Here is an 8,492-nt window from a genome sequence, read left to right as displayed (position 1 = left end):
CCAGTAGGTCTGTGTCTTTATTCCTGTTTTACCCCTAGGTTCTTCATAACATTTTTTTGTCTTAAATTCCATATATATGCGTTAGCATATGGTATTTATCCTTCTCTTTCTGACTTACTTCACTCTGTATGACAGACTCTAGGTCTATCCACCTCATTACAAATATCTCAATTTCGTTTCTTTTTATGGCTGAGTAATATTCCATTGTATATATGTGCCACATCTTCTTTATCCATTCATCCGCTGATGGGCACATAGATTGTTGCCATCTCCAGGCTATTGTAAATAGAGCTGCAATGAACATTTTGGTACATGACTCTTTCTGAATTTTGGTTTCCTCAGGGTATATGCCCAGTAGTGGGGTTGCTGGGTCATATGGTAGTTCTATTTGTAGTTTTTTAAGGAACCTCCATACTGTTCTCCATAGTGGCTGAACCAATTCACATTCCCACCAGCAGTGCAAGAGTGTTCCCTTTTCTCCACACCCTCTCCAGCATTTATTGTTTCTAGATTTTTTGATGATGGCCATTCTGACTGGTGTGAGATGATATCTCATTGTAGTTTTGATTTGCATTTCTCTAATGATTAATGATGTTGAGCATTCTTTCATGTGTTTGTTGGCAGTCTGTATATCTTCTTTGGAGAAATGTCTATTTAGGTCTTCTGCCCATTTTTGGATTGGGTTGTTTATTTTTTTGTTATTGAGCTGCATGAGCTGCCTGTAAATTTTAGAGATTAATCCTTTGTCAGTTGATTCATTTGCAAATATTTTCTCCCATTCTGAGGGCTGTCTTTTGGTCTTGTTTATGGTTTCCTTTGCTGTGCAAAAGCTTTGAAGTTTCATTAGGTCCCATTTGTTTATTTTTGTTTTTATCTCCATTACTCTAGGAGATGGGTCAAGAAGGATCTTGCTGTGATTTATGTCATAGAGTGTTCTGCCTATGTTTTCCTCTAAGAGTTTGATAGTTTCTGGCCTTACATTTAGGTCTTTAATCCATTTTGAGCTTATTTTTGTGTATGGTGTTAGGGAGTGATCTAATCTCATACTTTTACATGTACCTATCCAGTTTTCCCAGCACCACTTATTGAAGAGGCTGTCCTTTCTCCACTGTACATTCCTGCCACCTTTATCAAAGATAAGGTGTCCATATGAGTGTAGGTTTATCTCTGGGCTTTCTATCCTGTTCCATTGATCCATCTTTCTGTTTTTGTGTCAGTACCATACTGTCCTGATTACTGTAGCTTTGTAGTATAGTCGGAAGTCAGGGAGCCTGATTCCTCCAGCTCCGTTTTTCGTTCTCAAGATTGCTTTGTCTATTCGGGGTCTTTTGTGTTTCCATACAAATTGTGAAATTTTTTGCTCTAGTTCTGTGAAAAATGCCAGTGGTAGTTTGATAGGGATTGCATTGAATCTATAGATTGCTTTGGGTAGTAGAGTCATTTTCACAATGTTGATTCTTCCAGTACAAGAACATGGTATATCTCTCCATCTATTTGTATCATCTTTAATTTCTTTCATCAGTGTCTTATAATTTTCTGCATACAGGTCTTTGGTCTCCTTAGGTAGGTTTATTCCTAGATATTTTATTCTTTTTGTTGCAATGGTAAATGGGAGTGTTTTCTTGATTTCACTTTCAGAATTTTTATCACTAGTATATAGGAATGCCAGAGATTTCTGTACATTAATTTTGTATCCTGCTACTTTACCAAATTCATTGATTAGCTCTAGTAATTTTCTGGTAGCATCTTTAGGATTCTCTTTGTATAGTATCATGTCATCTGCAAACAGTGACAGGTTTACTTCTTCTTTTCCAATTTGGATTCCTTTTATTTCCTTTTCTTCTCTGATTGCTGTGGCTAAAACTTCCAAAACTATGTTGAATAAGAGTGGTGAGAGTGGGCCACCTTGTCTTGTTCCTGACCTTAGTGGAAATGCTTTCAATTTTTCACCATTGAGCATGATGTTGACTGTGGGCTTGTCATGTACGGCCTTTATTATATTGAGGAAAGTTCCCTCTACACCTACTTTCTGCAGGGTTTTTATCATAAATGGGTGTTTAATTTTGTCAAAAGCTTTCTCTGCATCTATTGAGATGATCATATGGTTTTTCTCCTTTAATTTGTTAATATGGTTTATCACATTGATAGATTTGCGTATATTGAAGAATCCTTGCATTCCTGGAATAAACCCCACTTGATCATGGTGTATGATGCTTTTAATGTGCTGTTGGATTCTGTTTGCTAGTATTTTGTTGAGGATTTTTGCATCTATGTTCATCAGTGATACTGGCCTGTAGTTTTCTTTCTTTGTGACATCCTTTTCTGGTTTTGGTATCAAGATGATGGTGGCCTCGTAGAATGAGTTGTGGAGTGTTCCTCCCTCTGCTATATTTTGGAAGAGCTTGAGAAGGATAGGTGTTAACTCTTCTCTAAATGTTTGATAGAATTCGCCTGTGAGCCATATGGTCCTGGGCTTTTGTTTGTTGGTAGATTTTTAATCACAGTTTCAATTTCAGTGTTTGTGATTGGTCTGTTCATATTTTCTATGTCTTCCTGATTCAGTCTTGGTAGTTTGTTGCATTTCTAAGAATTTGTCCATTTCTTCCAGATTGTCCATTTTATTGGCATAGAGTTGCTTGTAGTAATCCCTCATGATTTTTTGTATTTCTGCAGTGTCAGTTGTTACTTCTCCTTTTTCATTTCTGATTCTATTGATTTGAGTCTTCTCCCTTATTTTCTTGATGAGTCTGGCTAATGGTTTATCTATTTTGTTTATCTTCTCAAAGAACCAGCTTTTAGTTTTATTGATCTTTGCTATTGTTTCCTTCATTTCTTTTTCATTTATTTCTGATCTGATTTTTATGATTTCTTTCCTTCTGCTAACTCTGGGGTTTTTTTGTTCTTCTTTCTCTAATTGCTTGAGGTGCAAGGTTAGGTTGTTTATTCGAGATGTTTCCTGCTTCTTAAGGTGGGCTTGTATTGCTATAAACTTCCCTCTTAGAACTGCTTTTGCTGCATCCCATAGGTTTTGGGTCGTTGTATCTCCATTGTCATTTGTTTCTAGGTATTTTTTAATTTCCTCTTTGATTTCTTCAGTGATCACTTCGTTATTAAGTAGTGTATTGTTTAGCCTCCATGTGTTTGTATTTTTTACAGATCTTTTCCTATAATTGATATCTAGTCTCATGGCGTTGTGGTCGGAAAAGATACTTGATACAATTTCAATTTTCTTAAATTTACCAAGGCTTGATTTGTGACCCAAGATATGATCTATCCTGGAGAATGTTCCATGAGCACTTGAGAAAATGTGTATTCTGTTGTTTTTGGATGGAGTGTCCTATAAATATCAATTAAGTCCATCCTGTTTAATGTATCATTTAAAGCTTGTGTTTCCTTATTTATTTTCATTTTGGATGATCTGTCCATTGGTGAAAGTGGGCTGTTGAAGTTCCCTACTATGAATGTGTTACTGTCGATTTCCCCTTTTTATGGCTGCTAGTTTTTGCCTTATGTATTGAGGTGCTCCTATGTTGGGTGCATAAATATTTACAATTGTTATATCTTCTTCTTGGATCGATCCCTTGATCATTATGCAGTGTCCTTCTTTGTCTCTTCTGATAGTCTTTATTTTCAAGTCTATTTTGTCTGATATGAGAATTGCTACTCCAGCTTTCTTTTGGTTTCCATTTGCATGGAATATCTTTTTCCATCCCCTTACTTTCAGTCTGTATGTGTCTCTAGGTCTGAAGTAGGTCTCTTGTAGACAGCATATATATGGGTCTTGTTTTTGTATCCATTCAGCCAATCTGTGTCTTTTGGTGGGAGCATTTAGTCCATTTACATTTAAGGTAATTATCGATATGTATGTTCCTATTCCTATTTCTAATTTGTTTTGGGTTCATTATTATAGGACTTTTCCTTCTCTTGTCATTTTGTCTACAGAAGTTCCTTTAGCATTTTTTGTAAAGCTGGTTTGGTGGTGCTGAACTCTCTCAGCTTTTGCTTGTCTGTAAAGCTTTTAATTTCTCCATCAAATCTGAATGAGATCCTTGCTGGGTAGAGTAATCTTGGTTGCAGGTTTTTCTCCTTCATCACTTTCAGTATGCCCTGCCACTCCCTTCTGGCTTGTAGAGTTTCTGCTGAGAGATCAGCTGTTAACCTTATGGGGATTCCCTTGTGTGTTATTTGTTGTTTTTCCCTTGCTGCTTTTAATATGCTTTCTTTGTATTTAGTTTTTGACAGTTTGATTAATATGTGTCTTGGCGTATTTCTCCTTGAATTTATCCTGTATGGGACTCTCTGTGCTTCCTGGACTTGATTAACTATTTCCTTTCCCATATTAGGGAAGTTTTCAACTATAATCTCTTCAAATATTTTCTCAGTCCCCTTCTTTTTCTTCTATTCTTCTTCTGGAGCCCCTATAATTCAAATGTTTCGTTTAATGTTGTCCCAGAGGTCTCTGAGACTGTCCTCAGTTCTTTTCATTCTTTTTTCTTTATTCTGCTCTGCAGTAGTTATTTCCACTATTTTATCTTCCAGGTCACTTATCCGTTCTTCTGCCTCATTTATTCTGCTATTGATCCCATCTAGAGTATTTTTCATTTCATTTATTGTGTTGTTCATCATTGTCTGTTTCATCTTTATTTCTTCTAGGTCCTTGTTAACTGCTTCTTGCATTTTGTCCATTCTATTTCCAAGATTTTGGATCATCTTTACTATCATTATTCTGAACTCTTTTTCAGGTAGACTGCCTATTTCCTCTTCATTTGTTAGGTCTGGTGGGTTTTTATCTTGCTCCTTCATCTGCTGTGTGTTTTTCTGTCTTCTCATTTTGCTTATCTTACTGTGATTGGGTTCACCTTTTTGCAGGCTGCAAGTTCGTAGCTCCCGTTGTTTTTGATGTCTGTCTCCAGTGGCTAAGGTTGGTTCAGTGGGTTGTGTAGGCTTCCTGGTGGAGGGGACTAGTGGCTGTGTTGTGGTGTATGAGGCTAGATCTTGTCTCTCTAGTGGGCAGGTCCACGTCTGGTGGTGTGTTTTGGGGTGTCTGTGGACTTATTATGATTTTAGGCAGCCTCTCTGCTAGTGGGTGGGGTTGTGTTCCTGTTTTGCTATATGGTTGGCATAGGTTGTCCAGCACTGTAGCTTGCTGGTCGTTGAGTGAAGCTGGGTGCTGGTGTTGAGATGGAGATCTCTGGGAGATTTTCGCCATTTGATATTATGTGGGGCTGGGAGGTCTCTTGTTGACCAGTGTCCTGAAGTTGGCTCTTCCACCTCAGAGGCAGAGTCCGGACTCCTGGCTGGAGCAGCAAGAGCCTTTCATCCGCTCGGCTCAGAATAAAAGGGAGAGAAAGTAGAGAGAATTAGTAGAAGCAGAAAGAAAGAAAGAAAGAAAGAACGGAAGGAAGGAAGAAAGAAAGAAAGAAAGAAAGAAAGGAGGGAGGGAAGGAAGGAAGGAAGGAAGGAGGGAAGCAAGAAAGAAAGAAGAAGAGAAGGCAAGAAGGCAAGAAGGAAAGAAAGGAGGGAGGGAGGAAGGAAGGAAGGAAGGAAGAAGGGAAGGAATGAAAAAATACAGAAAGAAAGAAGATACAGTAAAATAAAGTATAATAAAGTTATTGAATTAAAAAATAGTTATTTAGAGAGAAAAAAAAAGGGACGGATAGAACCTTAGGACAAATGGCGGAAGCAAAGCTATACAGACAAAATCTTACATAGAAGCATACACATACACCCTCACAAAAAGAGGTAAAGGGGAAAAAATCATAAAACTTGCTCTCCAAGTCCACCTCCTCAATTTGGGATGATTCGTTGTCTAAAGGAGGGAAGGAAGTAAAGAAAGATAGAAAGAAGGTAAAGTATAATATAGTTATTTAAATTAAAATTAATTATTAAGAAAAGAAATTTTTAAAAAATTAAAAAAAAAAACAATGGACAGATAGAACGCTAGGACAAATGGTGGAAGCAAACCTATACAGACAAGATCTCACACAGAAGCATACACATACACATTCACAAAAAGAGGAAAAGGGGAAAAAATCATAGATCTTACTCTAGAAGACCACCTCCTCAATTTGGGAAGATTCGTTGTCTATTCACGTATTCCACAGATGCAGGGTACATCAAGTTGATTGTGTAGCTTTAATCCGCTGTTTCTTAGGCTGCTGGGAGAGATTTCCCTTTTTCTTCTTTGTTCTCACAGCTCACAGGGGCTCAGCTTTCGATTTGGCCCTGCCTCTGCGAGTAGGTCGCTGGAGGGTGTCTGTTTTTTGCTCAGACAGGTCGGGGTTAAAGGAGTCGCTGACTCGGGGGCTCTGGCGCACTCAGGCCAGGGGGAGGGAGGGGCACGGAGTGCGGGGCAGGCCTGCAGCGGCAGAGGTCGGCGTGACATTGCAGCAGCCTGAGGCCCGCCGTGTGTTCTCCCTGGGAAGTTGTACCTGGATCCCCGGAACCTGGCAGTGGTGGGTTGCACAGGGTCCCCGGAAGAGGGGTGTGGATAGTGACCTGTGCTTGCACACAGGCCCCTTGGTGGCGTCAGCAGCAGCCTTAGCGTCTCCCGCCCGTCTCTGGGGTCCGCGCTTTTAGCCGCAGCTCGCGCCCGTTTCTGGAGTTCCATTTAAGCAGCGCTCTTAAAACCCCTCTCCTCGCGCACCAAACAAACAAAAGAAGGAAGAAAAAAGTCTCTTGCCTCCTCTGTAGGTGCAGACTTTTCCCCGGAGTCCCTCCCGGCTGGCTGTTGTGCACTATCCCCTTCGGGCTATGTTCAAGCCGCCAACCCCAGTCCTCTCCCTGAGCTCCGACTGAAACCCGAGCCTCGGCTCGCAGCCCCGCCCGCCCCGGCGGGTAAGCACACAAGCCTCTCAGGCTGGTGAATGCCGGTCGGCACCGATCCTCTATGCGGGAATCTCTCTGCTTTGCCCGCCGCACCCCTGTTGCTGTGCTCACCTCCGCGGCTCCGAAGCTTTCCCCCTCTGCCACCTGCAGTCTCGGCCTGCGAAGGCGCTTCCTAGTGTGTGGAGACCGTTCCTCCTTCACAGCTCCCTCCCACTGGTGCAGGTGCTGTCCCTATTCTTTTGTCTCTGTTTTCAATTAATTTTTTCTTTTGCCCTACTCAGGTACGTGGGGAGTTTCTTGCCTTTTGGGAGGTCTGAGGTCTTCTGCCAGCATTCAGTAGGTGTTCTGTAGGAGTTGTTCCACATGTAGATGTATTTCTGGTGTATCTGTGGGGAGGAAGGTGATCTCCACGTCTTACTCCTCCGCCATCTTTCCCCCTTCCCCCAAGAAGATTATTTAGATTCAGCCTTTCATTATCTCCTTTTCAGGCCCACCTGGGAAGCATTGAACTCCCAATTTTGGAAGAGCATAGCAAAGTTGACAACAGAGCAACAAATTTTTGCTTATAAGTGACTCTTTGGGAGTGAAAGTCATGGTGACCAAGGAAGCCAACAAAAAATTATTTTTTTATTTACTTTTTCAAAATAAGTTTCATCTATAATGTTTCTATTTTTCTATCTTTCTTATCCATTTCTAACCAGTTATATTCCCAGATTTTGCAATTCCAATCTCAAAATATTCTTCCCCAAATGTGTTATGTTGATTTATATATCCTGAAAAATTAAGGATTATAGGCTTCTGATTACAACTTATTTTGAATAGGTGGCAGTTTAGATAATGCTTAAAAAATTAAAAAGATAACCATGGCAACACATTTTATATCTTGAGAAAAAAAGACAAAATCAATGTTTCAGTGATTTTGTGACTAAATAAAAACTGAATGATTCTTAGCTATTGAGTAGTATCAACTTCCCTGAGTCAAAGAGAAGAAATGCTGGCCAATAGAAATTTTATTCTTTCCAGTTTATAAACCTGGTGAACACATAGGAAGGCTTACTAACAAAGCTTAAGCTTTCTTCCCTATGAAATTACGTGGGGTTGATTGTATAAGCTACAAATTAAAAGGTTAATTAAAACTATAGTTACTCTCGCTACACAGAGCAGAGATATAATTTATAATAATACATATGTAAAAAAATAAGTTTATAAGGATTGTGAAAAAAACTTCTGTATAATAAAGTGGCACTAAGAGAACATAAATTCTTTCCTCAGCATCCATCCATCCTGTGCCTGTCCAAGGATCACCCAGGCCCTGCAGACTAACCTTCCACTCTGGAAACCAGGAGTGGTGATTAGCCCACATGGTGACAGTACTTGATTAGAAAATCTTTCTGGACATCTCCTTTGAGTACTTTAAAAAATGTCTGCTGGAGATCTTCCCCGAGTATCCCATGCTGAAGACAGGTCTTACCAACTGAACTTTTTAAGCCTGTGCCTCTTAGAAATCCAGGTTCTTTTGTCTGTTCCCTCATTCTGTAAACTGTTATTGTGAAGAAGCTCTTCTCTACACATGGCCAAATGTCTATGTGCTCTATTTTCACCTATCTATTCAAGACTTTTTCTATGGATTAGGTTCTTTATTTATTATATGTACTTTGTTTTTT

The sequence above is a fragment of the Lipotes vexillifer genome, unplaced genomic scaffold, assembly GCF_000442215.2.
Source record: "Lipotes vexillifer unplaced genomic scaffold, Lipotes_vexillifer_v1.1 scaffold714, whole genome shotgun sequence".
Lineage (NCBI taxonomy): Eukaryota > Metazoa > Chordata > Mammalia > Artiodactyla > Lipotidae > Lipotes > Lipotes vexillifer.
Note: the sequence above shows the minus strand (reverse complement) of the source record.